At 39.0% G+C, this 21620-nt stretch overlaps 1 pseudogene; it reads right to left on the reverse strand.

Annotated features, from left to right (window-relative positions):
- The window catches only part of LOC122448892, a 47248-nt pseudogene that overhangs the window by 21255 nt on the left and 4373 nt on the right, over positions 1 to 21620 (reverse strand).

Here is a 21620-nt window from a genome sequence, read left to right on the forward strand (position 1 = left end):
TGGATAAGCAAAGAATAGAGAATAGAAAGTGTCAGGTAAATAAACTTGCCTAGAGTTAAATTTTTACTAAGGGAATGGTCCTGCATATAATATAAACTTGTTGCTTAGTCTCTAAGTCATTTCTGACTCTTTGAGACCCCAGGGATGTAGCCCATCATGCTCCTCTATGCATGGGATTCCCCAGGCAAGAATATTGGAGTTGTTGCCGTTCCTTCTCCAGGGGATCTTCCTGACCCAGGGATCAAACCCTTGTCTCCTGCACTGGCAGGCGGATTCTTTACCGCTGAGCCAACAGGGAAGCTCACAATACAAACTGTCTTCATTTCAAACCCAAATGTCATTGGGGTCTTTCAGATTGTCAGATGATTTGTTGTCTTTATTACTAAAAAGGTTCTGCTTTAAAAACAAATACTAAGATTGTAGCATATTGAGAGAACACTCATACTTTGTTCCCCCAGTCAACCCTGGGTCTTGAAAAGAATCTTTTACATTTTGGCATCAGATAATTTTCTGCCCTAGGTTATAACCAATACACACAAGAGGTTTTGAAATAAAAATAATTATCTCAATTGTTAATGGCTGTATGAAAATTAGTATTTTATGGAAAATTAGGGTTTTACCTCACAGTGTAATAGTAAGTAAAGCACACCTTTGTCTTCCAGTAGTACAATGAGACATTCAAGTTTCAATCATATATAAAATACCATATTAATTATTTGATTTTGGATTTGAAGATGGTACTATTAAGTTGGCATTTTCTTCTGCATTCTGGCAATTGGCTAATAACAACAAAGACAGAGAAAAACTAAAATACAAACCCCATAGTCTACTAAGCCACAAAACAGGGGAATGGCTGCCTGAAGCAGCAGAGACCAGGCAGGCCGCCTGTGGGAGAAGGTGGACGATGCCATGGCTGCAGAGCTTGGAGCCAGCAGGAGATGCTTCATGAAGTTGAGAGGCCCACCTTGAGGTGCAAAACCTGTTAGCCTTTGTTTGTAAAATCAGGATGGCTTCTCAAGCCAATGGCAGGGGTTTCCCTGCCTCTGGTTTGATTTTGAGAAGTTGGGACGTGAAACCAAACAGGGAGTCACATAGACAAGGGGAGGAGAGGCCTTTTACAAGTGTCAAAACCCTCTATCTCCTCTGGATGCTGAGAAGTAAATAGCTGACTGATTCTCACGTAAAACCCTGAATCAAAGCAGAATTTTGCTGGTGCTGAACTGATCCACTATGGCCTTCTGCATTAGCTTCCTGCAGACAGCTTGTCCAGGAAAACGTCATCACTTTCAGTGATGACTTGGCAAAAAGAATCCAGCTCAAGGCTGCTACTGCCATTCAAGAATTGAAAAAGGAGACAGGAATGAAAAAAGAAAGGACAGGTGAAGAATACTCATCAAAAAACAATATTGCTGTAAAGAAGATGAAAAGAATGACCAAACGTTTTGCCATGAATTTAAGACCCTTAATGGAAATATGTATTGGTGAGAGCACAAACAGTGGTATGAGGTCAGGGAAGAGACAGTGTGACTACTGAGAAAGTGCAGTGTGAGCTGACTGAGGGGAAAGAGAAATAAGATAAGAAAATGAAACTATTGCTGAAGATGAAGTTGGAAGGCTCACAAGGCACAGTAGAGACTGTGGAAAACACAGTAAAGAACAATGGATGAGTGGCTAGAATTTACGAAAATGAGTAAGAATGTTAAAACAAATTAGAGTGAGAAAACGTGGGAATCACAAAAGAAGTTTGTTATATAGCCTGTTTTCATCTTGAAGAAGAAATATAATGAAACAGCCAATACTTAATGATATAATCCAAGGTAATATTTCTGATATAAAAATAAACACACACACAGAGAAAACTGTAAGAATATTTTGACCATGTTTTTGTTTGTAACATGTGAGTGTTTTGGGGGGAAAGATTAGATTTTTCTTTTTTCTGTGGCCAGGCCATAAGATGATGCTTAATTACATCTTTACCTGAAGTATTTAATCAGCTGCATTAGATACAGTTGGTTGAATTTGAGCATGGATATTAGATCTAGTCTGAGTAAACAGCCAAAATTTTCTTCATGTATTCTGTTTGTGTTTTTTTAAATTTACCCTTTCTAAAGAAACCTTTGAATGCAAAAGGAGTGCTTTAAGTAAAACTTTTCAAATAAAGAGAAAATTTAGAACTGATTCTCTACTTAAGACAGGTTCACAAGCTATTTCTTAATTTGTAAGACTTATAACTGTTACAAATGCAGAAATATTTTGGGGGAGTTGACGCATTTTAGCTTAAGTTAGACAAATATTGGTTGTTGTTGGTGGACTTAGGTCAGTGATTCTTATCACTCCCTTAGTAAGTTTTTAAAGATACCCAGTTTGGCTTCTAAGGGCAGATACAAGATCTCCTCCACCCAGTGTTACTTTATCATTTGGGCTTACGTAACAGAAAGATAACTTAATGAAAATAGAAAGCAGCTAATACATCCTGTTTAATGCCATAACATAACCTTGTTAAAATACTTGGAAATGTGAGATAACCTAAAGAAAAACAGAACTATTCTATTTCATACAATTTCATTCAGGTAAAGGTTTTAAATGGAGTAAAGCTATAAATATGGCTCTGACATTTCTTTACTTAGAATGATGGCAAATGGTATTCATCATATATAAATTGTTTCTTTTTTTCTGTCTACTTACAGGCTTTATTAGAAAAGGTTGTGATTTTTTTTTTTCATGTGTTTTTCAGCACTGACTGATGGTTGACAGACCTTTTTATACTGAAATGTCCTTGCTTTCCTAGTTAAGTCTTTACTCATTTGTTTGATGTATTTCTGGATTTGGTATATTGCTTTGGGTGGTGGTGTCATTTTCACAGCATTGATTCTTCCAGTCCACGAACATGGTATGTCTCTGCACTTGTGTCACCTTTGTTTTCTTTCACCCAGTATATTTTTCTGTGTTCAGGTCTTTCAGAAGTGATTCATGCCATCAGTACCTTATTTTGATTTTATTTTTTTAACTTGTTGCTCAGACTAACCATACATCTCTTTGGGTGAACTACCATACTACATATGTTTCCCTGGTTTCATTTTTGGACAGTTAGAATTTTCTTCTTGACTTTTTCTTTTGGTTTGAGTCATGAGGACTCCCTTCCTTAACCTCTTCTTTCTGGTTGCTGTGGATGAGTTTGTGATTGAATCAACTAATGCTTTTTTTTTTTTTTTTCTTAACGAGTTTGGGATTTTGTGTCACAGTAGACAGACTTTTTTCTTTCTGAGATTATAATTATCTACTTTTTTACACTTAAATATTGAGCCATCTGGAAACTTATTTTAAAGTAATGTGAAAAGGTTGTGAATCAATGATATTGAATGCTTGCTTCAAACAAAAAAGGTGCCCCCTTTTCATAATATGGAATTTAATTGAAATATGGCTGCCCAATCAAGGACCTCATTTTCTAAGTCCTTTAACTTACATGTGTGGCCATGTGACCAGTAGTCACTAGAAGATGTACATGAGAGTGATGTATGTCACCTGTAGGCCAAGACTTTTAAGAAGCTCTCTGTCCCATTTGCCATCTAAACACAGGCAACAGAAGAGGCAGTTGGATTCTGACACCAGATGTTTGGCAGGAACCCAGGTCCCTGAATTACCAGGGTCAAGATAGCCACTCACTGACCCCGAATATCAACAGTGACTGTTACACAAGTGAGAATTAGACTCTCATTGTGGTAATCCACTACAAAGTTGGGGTTTACTTATTGAAGTGGCCAGTATGGCTGCACCAATACAGAATCCAAAGAGAAGCTAACATTCCCTGAGCCCCTGTGTCTGAGCACACTTCATTGTATTCAGTGAGCACTCTGCCCACTGTCAAGGAACAGGAAATGTTAGTTACGTAATATTTGTAAAGGATTGGGAAGGAGGGGTGGTTTATCAGTGGGTGACTTTCACAGTTAACTATATGTTAAAGTGAAAATTCTATACAGTGCACCTGTGTCATTTACTTCACTAAACTAGACCACGGAAAAATCTGAACGTAAAAAAGCAGAGGTATATCAAACCAATCCAGCCTTATTTTCATTTATCTCTTAATAATAATACTTCATTTAAAACAAGGCATCCAGTACAAACTTAAAATAGATGGTATACCAGGATGATGGTAGGAAACAATTTTGGCTTCTGGAGACAATTCACAATTGTGCAGGAAATTCATCAATGACCTCTGTTAAGCAAAATAGGCTTCATCTGTAAATACAAATGGATAACCCAAGATTACATCTGGAGGAATACATGAAAGGAGGAGATGAGCTAATAAAATACCTAAAGTTACTGAACAACAAATATTTGGCAATTAAGTTGAGGGTGAATTAAAAATATTCAAGCATTATAGCACACAGTTGTTCCTCTTAGCTGCCCAGTATCAGGCAGAGTTTACAAATACTTGATGCTTTGTGGAACTACTTTGAAAATCAAGCTGCTGCCCTGCAAAGTTATTGAGCTAATTTGTAAAACTGTCACCAGTTTCTAAATAGAGTCCTCTAGTCTTTTTTGTTGCAATTTGTTGAAAATCAGTTGTGATTCTTTAATCAGAATGTTCAATGAAGGGAACACCATAGAAACATAATAGCAAAATAGAATTCTTGAAAACATGGTACATAAACAGGAAGTAATTGAATTTGCCAATTCAAAAGTGAGGGACAAAATGACAAAATCAATTAAGAGGAGTTGAGCGTACCTGATTGAACTTTTATAACTGTGGTTTGTAATTTCACAAATTGTGAGAAGAATTTTTGAATGAGCTTCCGTTTGTAGGGTAAATTTACATTCTATAATGAATAGAATGAAATTGAAAAGCCCTATTTTTGTGACATACCTATTTTGTTTGGCAAAGTATTCAAGATAATTAGAAACAGAGACAACACTGTTGAGGAGTTTTGTGTTATAAAATATTTGTCTAAGAATGAGTTTTAATGAAATGAAAATGATAATATGATGAAAATATTTGGACTAAAATATTTAAACATTTCCACACATAAAAGCATAATTATGTACACTCACTGAGAATTTTCCTGAGCTTACCAGGAATCTCAACATATGTAGAAAGAGTTAATTTTTTCAACAAAATATGGGCTACAGAGAAGAGCTTTTTGAAAGTGTCAATAAATTTCAATTTATTAATGATAAAATGCAATCTTGGGGACTGTTACAATTTTATGACAACTGAAAATAATGAGAGCATTTTTGTAATTAAGGTCACTGAATGAAAGGGGAGAGACAATGTGGCAGAAAAAACATTTGAAGAAATAAAGGCTAAAATATTTCCAAATAAGATGGAAAATATCAAGCCACAGGTCCTAAGTGCTTAAAGATATCTAAGAAGATCGAATAGAAAAAACACCACATATAATCTCATCATAGTCAAATTGCTGAAAGCCAGTAGTAAAAAAAAATATTAAATGAATATAGAGGGAAAAAAGACATATACCATAGAAAAGATCAATATGAAAGTGAAGACTGAGTTCTAATCAGCATTGCATCAAGAAGACAATGCAATGACATTTTTAAAGTGTTGAAAGAAAAAATTCTTCTCAACCTAGAGTTCTATATCTGTTTAAACTATTCTTCAAAAATGAAGAGAAAATAAAGGTATTGTTTAATTCATGGTCAAAGAAGAAATCACAAGGGAAATAGGAGCTTATTTTAGAATAAATGATAACAAACATCCCTCATAAAAAAAAATTTTGTGGATACAGTTAAAACAGTAGTTAGAAGGAAATTGGTAGCACTAAAAGTTTTCTTAGAAGGGAATAAATGTGACTTATCCTACCACCTTAAAAAACTAGAAAATGTAGAGGAAGTTAAACTCAAAGAAAACTAGAAAGAATAAAGAGTAGAAATCAATCAATTAGCAAATAGAGAAACAAGAGAGAAAAGAGAGCCAAAAGTTGGTTCTTGAATAAATTTAATAAAATTGATAATTCCTTAAGAAATAAAAGGTATATAATACAAATTCCCAATATCAAGAATTGCACTGGGGACTTCCTTAGAGATATTTAAATGATAAGACATTTAAGTCACCAGGACTTCCTTGGTGACGCATCAGTAAAGAATTGGCCTGCCAAAGAAGGAGACACAGATTCAATCCCAGGGTCAGGAAGATACTCTGGAGAAGGAAACAGCAACCCACTCCAGAATTCTTGCCTGGGAAATCCCATGGACAGAGGAGTCTGGTGGGCTACAGTCCATGGGGTCACAAAGAGTCTGACATGACTAAACAACAAGAAAATAATCAATTAGCCAATTAGCAGAATGTGTAAATTCCATATAAAACAAACATACCAAAGTTGACCCAAGAAGAAAAAGAACATCTTAATGGTCTTCTATTTGTTAAAGAAAGGGAATCTGAAATAAAAATTCTCAGAAAAACTCCATGCCCAAAGACTTCACTAGTAAACTCTACCAAACATTTGATAAGAAATGAAAAAATGATGCAAACCATACATCATCTATTTCAGAAAACTGAAGAAGAGGAATATTTACTGGCTTGTTTCCTGAGGGCAGTATAACTCTGATATCAAGACCTGAGAAAGGCATTACAAAAAAGGGAATTGTAACTAACATGCCTCATGAACATAGGAACAAATATCACTGACAAAATATTAACAAAAACAGCAATATGTGAAAATAACAATGTGCCATGACCAAATGTGAATTATTCTAGGAATGCAAGGTTAGTATAAAGTGATTCCATGTAAGCTGATTTGACTTTAAAAATCATTCAGTATTAGTTGTCACATTCCACAGACTAAAATAGAAAAATAGACATGATAATCTCAGTTGACAGACAGAAATTTGACAAAATTTAATACTCATTCATGTTAAAACATCCCAGAAAACTAGAAGTAGAAAGGAGCTTCCACAATCTGACAGAAGATGGCTATGAAAAACTTCCAGGTAAACATTATATTTGATGAAATATTGATTCCGTTCCTTACAAAGTTGACAACAAGGCAATGTTGTGTCTATGTTTTCCTACATTTTCCTGGACGTTTTAAACCAGTGCTTAAGTAAGAGATAAAGTTTATGTAGGGAGAAATAAAATGGTCTTTATGTGACCTTTACATAATTACATAGATAAAAACTACTAAAAAACCCACAAAAATCTACATGAGCTAATAAACAAACCTAAAAAGATTACACGGTATAGGATAGGTATACAAAAATCAATTGAATTTTTATATACTAGTGAAAAAAAATGAAAAAGGGGTTTAAAATATTTACTATGCTAAAAAATTAATATACTTAGGAATTAAATCCATGTATATCTATATGATACTTCTGAGAGACATTAAATAAGATAATAAGTAAGAGATAAACCATGTTCACAGATTGGAAGATTCCATATTGCTAATACATCTATTTTCCCCAAATTGATCTGTAGACTCACCATAACCCAATTCTGATCCCAGAAGCATTTTTTTTTTTTGATAAATGGACAAGTGATTCTAAAATTAGTATCTAAATGCAAAGAACCTATAATAGCCAAAATAATTTGAAAAAGAGGGGAAATGCTGGATAACTTACCTAACCTAATTTCCATAATTAATATAAAGCTTCAGGAATCAGCACAGTATGGTATGCACTCTACTACAGAAAAACAGATCAATGCACAAAAATAGAGCCACAAATAAACTGTCGCTTTGTTCTCTGACAGAAGTGCCAAGTTAGTCCGTCTGGTGAAAGGACAGTCTTTTCACTAAAAATGCTGGGACAACTGGATAACTATAATGGGAAGAAAATGAACCTCTATCCATACTTCCCAACAAACATAGGTCTATGAATCATAGATATAAATGTAACAACAAAACTATTAGCTTTGAGAAGAAAATATAGATGATTTTTTTGAATCTTGGATTAGGCAAAGATTTCTCAGAAAACACTAACCATAAAAAAAAATAAATATGATTCCAAACTTTAAAAACTTCTGTTTGTCAAAATACACCATTAAGAAAATGCATAGAAAAGTCCCAGACTAGGAGAATAAACAATAGTCAGCTGCACTTTTACATAATAATGCATATGAGAAGTACAATGAAAATAATATTCTATTTTAGAGTACAATACATAAAAGTTTGAATTCCAGGCATAAACTACTAATTATGAAATAGAAGGACAAATAATTGGAAAACTATGCTTGATTGTATAGACTGTAATAAAGATGACAACACTTCCTAATTTAGTAGATATTTTAATGTAAGACAAATTAATTTTTCTTTTTTCTTCCAAGGAGCAAGCATCTTTTAATTTCATGGCTGCAGTCACCATCTGCAGTGATTTTGGAGTAAAAAAAAAATAAAGTCTGTCACTGTTTCCACTGTTTCCCCATCTATTTTCCTTGAAATAATGGGACCAGATGCCATGATCTTAGTTTTCTGAATGTTGAGTTTTAAGCCAACTCTTTCACTCTCCTCTTTCATTTTCATCAAGAGGCTCTTTAGTTCTTCTTCACTTTCTACCATAAACGTGGTGTCATCTGCATATCTGAGGTTATTGATATTTCTCTCAGTAATCTTGATTCCAGCTTGTGCTTTATCCAGCCCAGCGTTTCTCTTGATGTACTCTGCATATAAGTTAAATAAGCAGGGTGTTAAATAAGATTTTTAAACAATGTTTATAAGCCAAGGAAGCATGCCTTTGCTTTTAGTCTATTGACTATTCTTAATAGTGCATTTTCATCAGATTGGATTGGGCCAATCAGGAATTCTGTAATTGGTCTTTGGTTTGTTACTGGCTATTCAAACTCACTTTCAAAAAAAGGTTGAGAATACTGGATAAAAATTAGACCATGAGCAGCTCCAAATAACATCACAAGAAACATAGTCTTAGAAAATATCCTGAAGACGTACGCTTCATACCCCTTTGTCACACAGGGTAGCCTAGCAGATACAATGCTTCAGTGGCTTTTCAGTTTACTGAGGGCTCTGAATTGGAAACAGATGCATAGGAAATGTGACCAGAAAAGTCAAAAGAAAATCCTATACAAATGACAAGATTAATCATGGCTATGCAATCAAGATTGACATTCCAGAAGGCCATAAATCCCATGACGCCCACAATCACAGAAGCAATAGCAAAAGTTACCCAAAAAGAACAGAGGGGATGAGGAATTAACAATAAGGAAACAGTGAACATAACTGTTGATGCAACAGTCACATTTTGAACAGTGTTTTCTAATATTGCAGAATACTGACCAAAATATATGAATGCCTGGTTGTATACCATTAGGGGAACTTCATACTCTTCCGTCATGTCTCAGAACTGGAGTAACATCAGCTTCTTAATGGTTGAAGAAGACATACCCATGGTTTGAATGAAGTCCTGGGAGCAAATGACTTCCTGTGATGATGTAATATTAACATCATACACAAAAAGTGGAAATTCCATTAAAAAGTGGGAATATTGCTTAGAGAAGCTGTCTTTTTAAAATCTTGATGGAGTTTTTCCATACATTTTATATATTCTTGTAACCAAAACTCTGTAAGTTTTTCATCTACGTACTTAGCATTTTCAAAATCTTCCAGACATTTTTCCAGTTTTTGCCTAGTATCTTTATCCCAGTAGTCAAGAGTCTGTACAAAGTGCAGAGTTATTATAGAACAAGGAGTGATGAATTGTCTTATGGACTCAGAGGCAACCGGAGAAGGCGTCAGAAAAAGCAGTATCCAAACACAGACTCCGCAAGATCACTGAGACCTTGAGAGATGGGCAAGGTCCATCTCTGGGATAACCATAACCCTGGGACTATAACTTGGAAACTGTTCTTCTACATTAAAATATGGTGTGATGTAAGAGTCATCACTTGCCAAATTTCAGAGATCTAAACATACCTGCACTCAGAAACACCCATATATACTCCTTATGATGTATAAAATGTATAGGAGTGCTACAAAAATCTTGGACTGGGTGCTTGTGAGAAAAGGACCAAAATAGTCTCTAAAGAATAGATTCACTGGATGGATATCAGCTTTATGTTCATGTTGGAGAGAATTACGTGGGAGGCAGCAGGACTATTTAATGAGGAAAATTTTTGGTCAGTTGTTACTGGCTTCTTCAACCAGCTTAGATAGACTACTTCTCTTTTCCCATCCAAGGCCATAAATGCTCCAAAACAGGTGATGTTATAAAAATAACAAAAGAGCAGGGTTGCTCCTCTACAGATGCAAAAGTATTGTACAGACCCGAAAGAGGCCATACCATAGTTCCTATACAGGCCAGGACGTTGGTGATGGTGGTGATTGTCACGGACACTGCCACTTTTGCATAGACATCAGACATCCGCTTGCTTATGCTATCCATGAGGCTGGTCTTCTGCCAGGCAGAAATCATGGTAAGTATGTCATCAACCCCAACACCTGTTAGAGAAAGAAACAGAGTATTCATACTTTTTCAACATCTATTAAAAATTAACCAGATCAACTCAAACCATTTTCTTTGCCCATCTCTCAAGGTCTCATTGATCTTGCGGAGTCTATGAATACAGCTTTCTCTGACACCTTCTCTGGTTGCCTCTGAGTCCACAAGGCAACTCATCTCTCCTTGCTCTGTAATAACTCTGCGCTTTGTACACACTCCTATTTGTACACATAGCGCAGTACACTCTACTCCTAGTCATCATTCAGGGTGTTCAATGAAGAGTCAGGAAACCTGGCTGACTGCGTATTAGGTGAAGCAGGATTAGCAATGTATCTCTGATTCCATTAGAACATTTGAGAGACCATTTTCTCTTATAAACCATTTTGCTCTAAGGCACTAATATTGAGGTAACATCCTGTTGTTTAATATATGAGCTGGATTTATCTGTTCTTCAGTTAGTATCTAGCTATCAATGTGGAATGATTTTAAAGGCACCCCATAGTTTATACACACACAGATATATACATACATGTAGTTTTCTTGTTAGTCTGTTTCTGATACTGAGAATGCTATTATTCAAACTTCACTTGCCCAGGTTAAAGCATTATGTCAGTAAAATGTAGGTACTCTTGAGATCAGAAATATGTACCAAAGTAAACCTTAAGATCCTTTACATATTAAGTGAATACTAAAGCAACCAGTCTCTTCCACAGTGATGTTTCCTGATTGATTTGTAATAAAGAGGACTGGAGAACATTTGAGGACTCTGAAATTGTCACCGAAGGTTAGGAGAGGAGGACTACAGAGAAGAAAGGGGATTACAAAGGACAGCCTAAGTATGTTGCAGATAAATTTCACTTCCCTCAAGCTTCCTACCTCTTTCACTCCTGTACACCTCCGTTTCTGTGTGTATTGATACAAAATCAATACTTAGAACTGAAAAGTGAAAAGAAAGTGAAGTCGCTCAGTCGTGTCCAACTCTTTGTGACCCCATGGACTATAGCCTGCACCAAGCTTTTCCGTCCATGGGATTTTCCAGTACCGAAGTGGGTGGCCATTTCCTTCTCCAGGAGATCTTCCTGACCCAGGGATCGAACCCAGATCTCCCGCACTGCAGGCAGACACTTTACCCTCTGAGCTACCAGGGAAGCTTGGAACTGAAATGCTGATTGATTTTAATATCAACCTTGGGAGATCTTCTCCATGGATTACATGGGAAGATACTGGGAATTGCACTTTGCCTTTAATTCCAATGTTCTGTGTGTATGATCTGGGAGAAGGGCCTACAGTGACACAGGCTTATGTAGTCTGAAACAAACTGCATCCTGACACGCCCCCTGCTGCCAGCTTTGTGGATTTCTCTTGCATTCAGCTGGACGAAGGGCAAGAATCCAAACTACTAAGGACCACAAATAAACTGATTGATACGGAACAGGTATTTAAAAACCGGTTTTATTATTTATGGAACTTGGTTCAGAAATTGTCCTGACACATTTCTTGAGCTACTGAAATCATAGCCACCCCCGCCACACACATGCACCCCTATACTCACATGTCTATGCATATACAGACAATATGAAGATGGTTGATATGAAGTCAGTTGTCTACACTTGAGTTGTTGATGGCTGTGGGAACATTAAATAAGCGTGAGCGTGTACTAGGAGGTATACATCCTGTGTACAGTTCCTTCCCTATATCCCCTAGGAAACCAATTATTAATTCTTTCGATCTGTTAACTTTCCAAAATATAAACATATTTACCTTCTTACACTTATTGTAAAATAAACCCTGAAAGTACAGGAAAATACAAAGAAAAATTTTAAACAACTGCAATTCCACCTGTCAGGGATAATCGTTGCTAATATTTTAAGTGTTATCTATCCAGAATTTGCTATACAAATACACATGCATATTTGTATATTGCTCAATTTTAAACATCTTGTTTCATAACCAGCATTTTTCATTTAACACTTTATAGCTACCTTTTTTTAAAGACTGAATAGGATTCCAAAACTTTAATGTACTCTGAGCAAACCAATCCCATGTTGAAATAGGATTAGCTTGTTTTTGAACACCAAGAACCACCAAACTATTTTTCACAACTATTATACACCATTTTATATCCCACTAGCAATGTATACATTTTTATGTTTATAGTTGTTATATCATCTTGATTAATTGGCCCTTTTACAAGTACATAATGTCGTTCTCTCTCTTTTAACAGTTTTTTAATTAGTCCGTGTTGTCTGTTATCAGTACAGGCACTCCTAGTCTCTTTTGGTTGCTATTCATATGGAGTATGTTTTTCAGTCCTCTTAACTTTCAATCTATCTATGTCTTTGGATCTAAAGTGAATCTCTTGTAAATAGCATATAGTTGAATCATACTGTTTTATCCATTCTAACAATATCTGCCTTTTGATTGCAAAGTTTAATCTGTTTAGATTTAAAATAATTTAAAATTTTAAAATAATTGCTGACAATGAAGGACTTAATTGTTTTGGTATTTATATTCTGTATATATTATAGCCTATTATCTTCACTTCATCCATTTATGCCTTTTTTGTGGCCAAACCCAGGCCCCAGCAGTGAAAGCACCAAGGAGTTCCAACTATTGGACCACCAGGGAACTCCTGATTTATGCTTTCTTTAATGTGTAGTTAGTGAGCTGTTTTAATTGGTCATTTTGCTGCCGGTGATGCCCAAGTCAGCCTGAGCCCTGGAATCACATGAAGACATTTTTAAACACGTGGATTCTGCAACTTCTCTACAAACTGTAGATCAGAGTCTGCAGAGATGTGTTCCAGGACTGCAGGAATCTAAAGTTCCAAGACTCTCCTAAGTCATTTTGAAAAACTGTTTAACCAAAGTTCTTCTTGGGGACTAAAAAATCTCCAAGTGTATTCACTAGTGTTCTATATTCACATCTTTCCTTCCATTGCCTATTGAACATTAAAATAAAGGTCATTTAGAGAGTCAACACAGCGACTAGTCAAAGTCAAATCACTCTACCCAAAAACATACTTCACTGCCCCCATCCTCTGAAAAATTTATAGCACCAATTCAGAAACCTGAAAGAGGGAATAGGGCTAAACATGTCATATGTAGCTTTTATCCTATTAATCTTTCTGATTTCAAGGTTCATCTTGTTGCTTTTATCTTCAGTTCAGTTCAGTCACTCAAGTCGTGTTTGACTCTTTGTGACCCCATGGACTGCAGCATGCCAGGCCTCCCCCGTCCATCACCAGCTCCTGGAGTTTACTCAAACTCATGTCCATTGAGTTGGTGATGTCATCCAACCATCTCATTCCCTGTCATCCTCTGCTTCTCCCACCTTCAATCTTTCCCAGCATCAGGGTCTTTTCAAATGAGTCAGCTCTTTGAATCAGGTGGCGAAAGTATTAGTGTTTCAGCTTCAACGTCAGTCCTTCTAATGAACACTCAGTCAGGACTGACCTCCTTTAGGATGTACTGGTTGGATCTCCTGGCAGTCCAAGGGACTCTCAAGAGTCTTCTCCAACACCACAGCTCAAAAGCATCAGTTCTTCGGTGCTCAGCTTTCTTTATAGTCCAACTCTCACATCCATACATGACCACTGGAAAAAACATAGCCTTGACTAGATGGACCTTTGTTGGCAAAGTAATGTCTCTGCTTTTTAATATTCTGTCTAGGTCGGTCATCGGAGAAGGCAATGGCACCCCACTCCAGTACTCTTGCCTGGAAAATTCTGTGGACGGAGGAGCCTGGTGCGCTGCAGTCCATGGGGCCACGAAGAGTCGGACAGGACTGAGCGACTTCACTTTCACTTTTCACTTTCATGCATTGGAGATGGAAATGGCAACCCACTCCAGTGTTCTTGCCTGGAGAATCCCAGGGACGGCGGAGCCTGGTGGGCTGCCATCTATGGGGTCGCACAGAGTCGGACACGACTGAAGCGACTTAGCAGCAGCAGCGGCAGCAGCAGCAGGTTGGTCATAACTTTCCTGCCAAGGAGTAAACGTCTTTTATCTTAAACTCCTGTAAATCAATAGTGTTACATTAAGAAAGTATTGGTTGTAATTAAATTTTGTTGTAATAAAGAAATTTACTTTTATTTTGGCGCATATGTGTGTGTGTATGTATGTTGATTTGGGGCCCTGAGTTTAACTGATAGAACCAGCAGTTTGAGAAAAGGTGAAATACAGACACACATAGTTGTTTTAATAAAAAGAAAGTTTAATTATTTTAATGTGGCCTTTCATGAATAAGGTGTTTAGTTATATTCTTGCTCTTTGGGAATCAGTAACTCCATTTCCGTAGCTGAATTTCTTAGTCTTCAAACGAAACTTAGTTTCTCTCTCCTACTAAAAGTTTCTAGAGGCAGTTATCAGTCATTTGTTTTGAAGCAGATAGCAATGAAGTAAAACAGAAACCTAGAGATTGTCATCAATATTTTAAGATGTAAAGTTGTGGTTGTAAGGGAGTTAAAGTATTAAATCTTTATTTTTTTATTTTTTTAAATGCTATGTATATATTCCAATTTTTGTTGGTCCAACCTAGAAACAGGCATAAGTTGTGTTATTCAAAGTGGAGCACATATTACTTTTTTTGCAATTAGTAGCCACTTTACTTGGGCTTCCTCAGTGGCTCAGCAGTAAAGAATCTGCCTGCAATGCAGGTTTGATCCCTGGGTTAGGAAGATCCCCTAAAGGGAGGGCACGGCCACCTGCTCCTCTATTCTTGCCTGGAGAATCCCATAGAGAGGAGCATTTCATCCAAAGATGAGCACAATATAGGACAGAAATGGTATGGAACTAACAGAAGCAGAAGATATTAAGAAGAGGTGGCAAGATACTAAGAAGATATTAATTAAGAGGTGGCAAGAATACACAGAAGAACAGTACAAAAAAGATCTGCATGACCCAGATAAGCACGATGATCTGATCACTCACCTAGAGCCAGACATTCTGGAATGCGAAGTCAAGTGGGCCTTAGGAAGCATTACTATGAACAAAGCTAGTGGAGGTGATGGAATTCTAGTTGAGCTATTTCAAATCCTAAAAGATGATGCTGTGAAAGTGCTGCACTCAATATGCCAGCAAGTCTGGAAAACTCAGTAGTGGCCACAGCACTGTAGAAGGTCAGTTTTCATTCCAATCCCAACAAAAGGCAATGCTAAAGAATGTTCAAACTACCACACTGTTGTACTCATCTCACACACTAGCAAAGTAATGCTCAAAATTCTCCAAGCCAGGCTTCAATAGTATGTGAACCAAGAACTTCCAGATGTTCAAGCTGAATTTAGAAAAGGCAGAGGAACCAGAGATCAAATTGCCAATATCTGCTGGATCATCAAAACAGCAAGAGAGTTCCAGAAAAACATCTATTTCTACTTTATTGACTAGTTCAAAGCCGTTGACTGTGTGGATCACAACAAACTGTGGAAAATTCTTCCAGAGCACCTGACCTGCCTCCTGAGAAATCTGTATGCAGGTCAAGAAGTAACAGTTAGAACTGGATACAAAACAGCAGACTGGTTCCAAATCGGGAAAGGAGTACATCAAGGCTATATAATGTCACCCTGTTTATTTAAGTTATACGTAGAGTATGTCATGCGAAATACTGGGCTGGATGAAGCACAAACTGGAATCAAGATTGCTGGGAGAAATATCAATAACCTCAGATACGCAGATGACACCACACTTATGGCAGAAAGTGAAAAACTAAAGAGCCTCTTGATGAAAGTGGAAGAGGAGAGTGAAAAAGTTGGCTCAAAACTCAGCTTTCAGAAAACTAAGATCATGGCATCTGGTCCCATCACTGCATGGCAAATAGATGTGAAAACAATGGAAACAGTGACAGACTTATTTTTCTGGGCTCCAAAAATCACTGCAGATGGTGACTGCAGCCATGAAATTAAAAGACGCTTGCTCCTTGGAAGAAAAGCTATGACCAACCTAGACAGCATATTATAAAGCAGAGACATTACTTTACCAACATCAGTCCTTCTAATCAAAGCTACGGTTTTTCCAGTAGTCATGTATGGATGTGAGAGTTGGACTATAAAGAAAGCTGAGCACCAAAGAATTGATGCTTTTGGACAGTAGTGTTGGAGAAGACTCTTGAGAGTCCCTTGGACTGCCAAGGTGATACAACCAGTGCATCCTAAAGGAAATCAGTCCTGAATATTCATTGAAAGGACTGATGCTGTAGCTGAAACTCCAATACTTTGGCCACCTGATGTGAAGAACCGACTCATTGGAAAAGACCCTGATGCTGGGAAAGGTTGAAGGTGGGCCGAGAAGAGGACAACAGAGGATGAGATGGTTGGGTGGCATCACTGAAGAGATGGACTTGAGTTTGAGTGGGCTCCGGAAGTTGGTGATGGACAGGGAAGCCTTGGGTGCTGAAGTCCGTGGGGTCGCAAAGAGTTGGACATGACTGAGCAACTGAACTGAACAGATTCGCAGCTTTCCACCCCCCACCCCCCACCACGCTTTGTTTTTGTTCAGTTGGTCTGGGCTAGTGCCTGGACATTAACATTCTCCCACAGACAAGTATGGGAGTTATTGCCCATGAGGACTCTGAAGAGGTGTCTGAGTCAAGAATGTTATGAATTGCTGGAATTTCAGTATGGAAGCTACCACCACAAGTTCCATTTTTCCCTCCAAATTTACAGGTGTGACTGTATATGAAACAAAATGTGGGTCACGGCCTTTGGAGTAATTTCTGCTGCCTTGGCAGTGGTGAGCAACTTTGGCCTAATGTTGTACATTGGGGTGCCATTTGTGATCATAGTTGCAAATTCACCATTTCTTATTCTAGGTGAGTAAAACAAAGCGTGAGGCTGCACACTGTGTGTGTGTTGGGGGGGGGTAGTGTGGGGTGGGTAAAGGAAGAGTATTGTGTTAGATTAAGCAAAATAATTATATATAGGTGACTCTACAGATCCAAAATGAGGAATCAGAAGGAAAAGAAAATCAAATGGAATCATGTGCTTTTAAGAGTCGGAAAAATCTAGTACCCCAAATGGAAAAACACACACCAGGGACATGAACAGACATTTCACACACACACACACACACACAGAATCCAAAATACTAATCACTGAAAATATACGAAAGAAATATTTGTCTTTTTGATTATCAAGGGATGCAAGTTCAACCAAAAGTGAGACATCTTGTCTTTTTATTAGATTAATAAATATTATAGCCAGACTGAAGGTTTGGGGAAGGTTGTATGCAAATAAACACATATTCTGCTGAGGGAAATTTATAAATCAATACACTTTTAAAATATAACTTTGCAACAAATCAAAAGACTTAAAAATTTAAAACAGAATACCTTTGACCAGCCAACTTCACTTCTGGGAATTTGTCCTAATTATTGGACAGGTTCTTACGAAATAGAATAAGTATGTTAATTTTAGTATGATTTAGAAGAGGAAAAAGCAAAAACAAGCTAATCCTATATCAACACGTTTGCTCTACTGAATGATTAATTCTGAATATGGTCAGTGTCAGGAACTTCTCTCATATGCAGCCAGCAGCCCCCAAAAATGAGCTAACTCAGTGGGAAGCTGGTGGAACACATGGAAGCATCTCCGAGTAATTATGAGCTGACCCCCCAGGCCAGCTGCTCCACCCTTCCCAGGTAAAATGCCCTGTTGTTCAGTTGCCCAGTTGTGTTCAACTGTTTGCAACCCCATGGACTGCAGCATGCCAGGCTTCCCTGTCCTTCACCATCTCCTGGAATTTGCTCCAACTCGTCCATTGAGTTGGTGATGCCTTCCAACAATCTCATCCTCTGTCGTCCCTTTATCCTCCTTCCTTCAATCTTTCCCAGCATCAGGGTCTTTTCTAATGAATTGGCTCTTTGCATCAGGTGGCCAGAGTATTGGAGCTTCAGTTTCAGCATCAGTCTTTCCAATAAATATTTGGGGTTGATTTCCCTTAGGATCGACTGGTTTGATCTACTTGCAGTCCAAGGGATTCTCAAGACCTCAGAGTCTGAAGGGAAGGGCTTGGAGCCTCTTGGGCCACAGCACGCTTGCCTGGTTGGCTCGTGCAGGCCAAGCAGGTTGCTCCTAGCCCTGGGTGAGCTTCTGGAAGCTTCCATTCCCTTACTTGAGTTACTCCTCCCGTCCTTCCCCCTACTGCCTTTTTTCTTGTGATAGCTTATGGTGAACAGTGTTGGATTCATATCTCCAAAGACGAACATTTAGCTTTGGGACCAGGGACCAGGTTTGATCACTCAAGAGCTGTTGTGTAGCGGAGTTTTATTAGAGTACGGAAACGGACAGAGAAATCTTCTGACATAGACATCAGAAGGGGGATGGAGAGTGCCCCTCTGCTAGTTTTAGCAAGCTGTTTTATGTTTGTTAGAAAGTTATTAAACAGATAAGAGAGGCACCTCAAGGCTGACGGAGTTTCACCAGGCCCCTCTCCCACAGTTTGCATTTTTGAGATAGGATGGTGCGAGGTGTGTCATCCCCCAGCCATAAAATGATTGATATGAATACTGGTTTATTGAGCTATTATCAGCCAAAAGTTAGTCTTAGGTGGAACCATTTTGAAGAAAGGCCAATTCCAAAGCAAATACGTAGATTCAATAACATTGCTTAAGAAAAACATTTCCATAGAGAGCTTGTTTCCTCCTGCTGCTTAAGGGAGAGAGAAAAAAAATGTCTGACACTTGCAGCCTATTTCCTCCATTTGGAGACCCCTGGCCTTCCTGCCTGTTACCCTCTCACTTGCTTCTTCACCTCTGTCTGGGGGAGAGCTTCCAACAGCAGGTACAGGTGACATGTCCTGTTCCTTAGCAGGTGGAAGCCTGGCAACTCCTGTGGACCGTCCTGCAGTGCCCCACTCAGCCCGGGCTACCTGCAAGGTCCTCACTCCTTCTCCAGCCCAGTCCCAGGGCAGAAAGCATGGCCTCAGGTACAGCTGCAGGCACTCTTGTTGCCTGGAGGGGGGAAGACTCAGTCCAGACACACCTAAGAAGGGCTTGCCGACAGGCCTGGGTCAGCCAATCCTTGTCCATCAGGGGCTCATAGTTGTAGAAAATGGGTCTTGCTGCCCTGGCCAGTTCCAAGGAACAGGTTTGGGTCCTCAGGGTCAGGATGAACATGTGGCTGCAGCTCTGGTTTTGTTTTCTAAGCATTTTAACTGGTCCATGAGTAGGAAGCAACTTCCCAAAGCCCTTCTCTGCATGAGAGGAACCCAGGAGTCAGGGAGGGGAGGGGTGGTGGGTGCAGACAGGTGCCCAGTCCCCCAGGGGCCATGGCAGCATTTTGAAGATATGCTGGAAGGAGGCCACACAGAGGGAAGCCCAGGGTCACAGACCTGTCCAGGAGCTGCTGTTTGTTAGTTCAGGTCCTGCTCTGAGGGGCTCAGGGTCCACTCTGACCAAGAAATGCACTGGGGATGTTCTGCAACAAGGGCCATGTGCACAGCTTCTCTGCGCCGAGCCTTGCCTTGGTGCCCGTCCAGATGGGCCTCATGCCCTAGAAGGGGCCTGGCCATGTGAACCCAGTAGGCTGCCAGATGCCTGCCCACAAGAGCTCTCTGCCCAGTGCAACGAAGCCCACATGCCACAACTAGAGAGAAGCCTTCACACTGCAAGGAATGAGCCTAAGATTCCATGTGCTGTAACCAAGACACCATGCATCCCAAATAATCAAATAAATAGATATTAAAAAAACAGGCAACCTCGAAGAAATGGAGAGATTCCTAGAAACAGTCTCTCAAGACTGAATCATGAAGAAATAGGAAATTGGAACACACCAATAATGAGCAGGAGGCTGAAACGGTCATTAAAAAAAAAAAAAAAAAAATCTTACCAACAAAAAAAGGTCAGGATCAGATGATTTCACTGAACCATGTTTCAATTCTACTAAACACTTAAAGAAGAATGAATGCTAGTCCTTCTCATGCATTTCAGGTCCAAATTCTTACACTCAGTCGTGTCTGACTCTTTGCAACCCCATGGACTCTACAGTCCATGAAATTCTCCAGGCCACAATACTGGAGTGGGTAGCCTTTCCCTTCTCTAGGGGATCTCCACAACATCAAACCCAGGTCTCCCACATTTCAGGGGGATTCTTTACCAGCTGGGCCACAAGGGAAGCCCAAGAATACTGGAGTGGGTAACCTATCCCTTCTCCAGCAGATCTTCCTGACCCAGGGATTGAACCCAGGTCTCCTGCATGGCAGGTGGATTGTTTACCAGATGAGCCACAAGGGAAGGCAGTCCTTCTCACATGCTTCCAAAAATTGAGGACAAATAGTCTAAAGGAGAATTTCACAAAGAAAATATCTGTAGAAGATACAAGAAGAGTGGGCCACTTTCTCTAATTCTCCTCCCTTACCCTCGTCCCTCTTGTCAGCCTGCCGGCCTCATCATTGTTTCTCTGCAGACGTCTGTTCTCTCAGGTTTACGGCTAATGGTGAAAATGTCAGAGCTTCAGAATTTACACATCCTATAATTAAATCTCCAGCAGGGAATCACAACATCTTCGCTTTTCAGGTCCAAATGCTTACAAGAGGAACTGTCTCATTGGTTCGGTTGGGCTTTACTGGGAAACCTGAACCCAAACATCAGCGGCTATGCAGGTGGCGGCGGCGGCTATGGCTTTGCAGGCTATAGACAGAGCACACGCTGAGAACTGAAAAATACACCAAAGGGCACGCATGGCATCTTTGTATATTACATGAGCGTGTGTGCTCAGTGGCTGAGTGTGTCCAACTCTTTGTGACCCTGTGGACTGCAGACCACCAGGCTCCTCTGCCCATAGAACTTTCCAGGCAAGAATACTGGAGTGGGTTGCCATTTCCTACTCCGGGGGATCTTTCTGGCCCAGGGATTGAACCCTAATCTCTTGCATCTCCTGCATCGGCAGGCAGATTCTTTACCGCTAGAGCCACCTGGGCAGCCTATATATTTCTTAGTTGTCTACATAGACAATACTGATGGCCCAAGTCGATCCGGGCAAATTTCAGTGTGCTTGCTTACAATTTGCCTAGCTTATGGGTGATTTGTGGATTATAAAGTGATGGAGAAAGGCTGGTGATTTGTGTTCACAACAAAGAAACTGTGTTTAAATATTTAAGCTGCGTCAGTATGAGGCAGAGCAAGGCATGATTTAGATGGTGCTGCGTAGATAATTTTAGCCTCTGTTGTTGTGCTGACATAAAAAAGAATAACTTTTGTTGCTTTTAGAGGATAAGGAAGAGATA

The sequence above is a fragment of the Cervus canadensis genome, chromosome 10, assembly GCF_019320065.1.
Source record: "Cervus canadensis isolate Bull #8, Minnesota chromosome 10, ASM1932006v1, whole genome shotgun sequence".
In the NCBI taxonomy this organism is placed as follows: domain Eukaryota; kingdom Metazoa; phylum Chordata; class Mammalia; order Artiodactyla; family Cervidae; genus Cervus; species Cervus canadensis.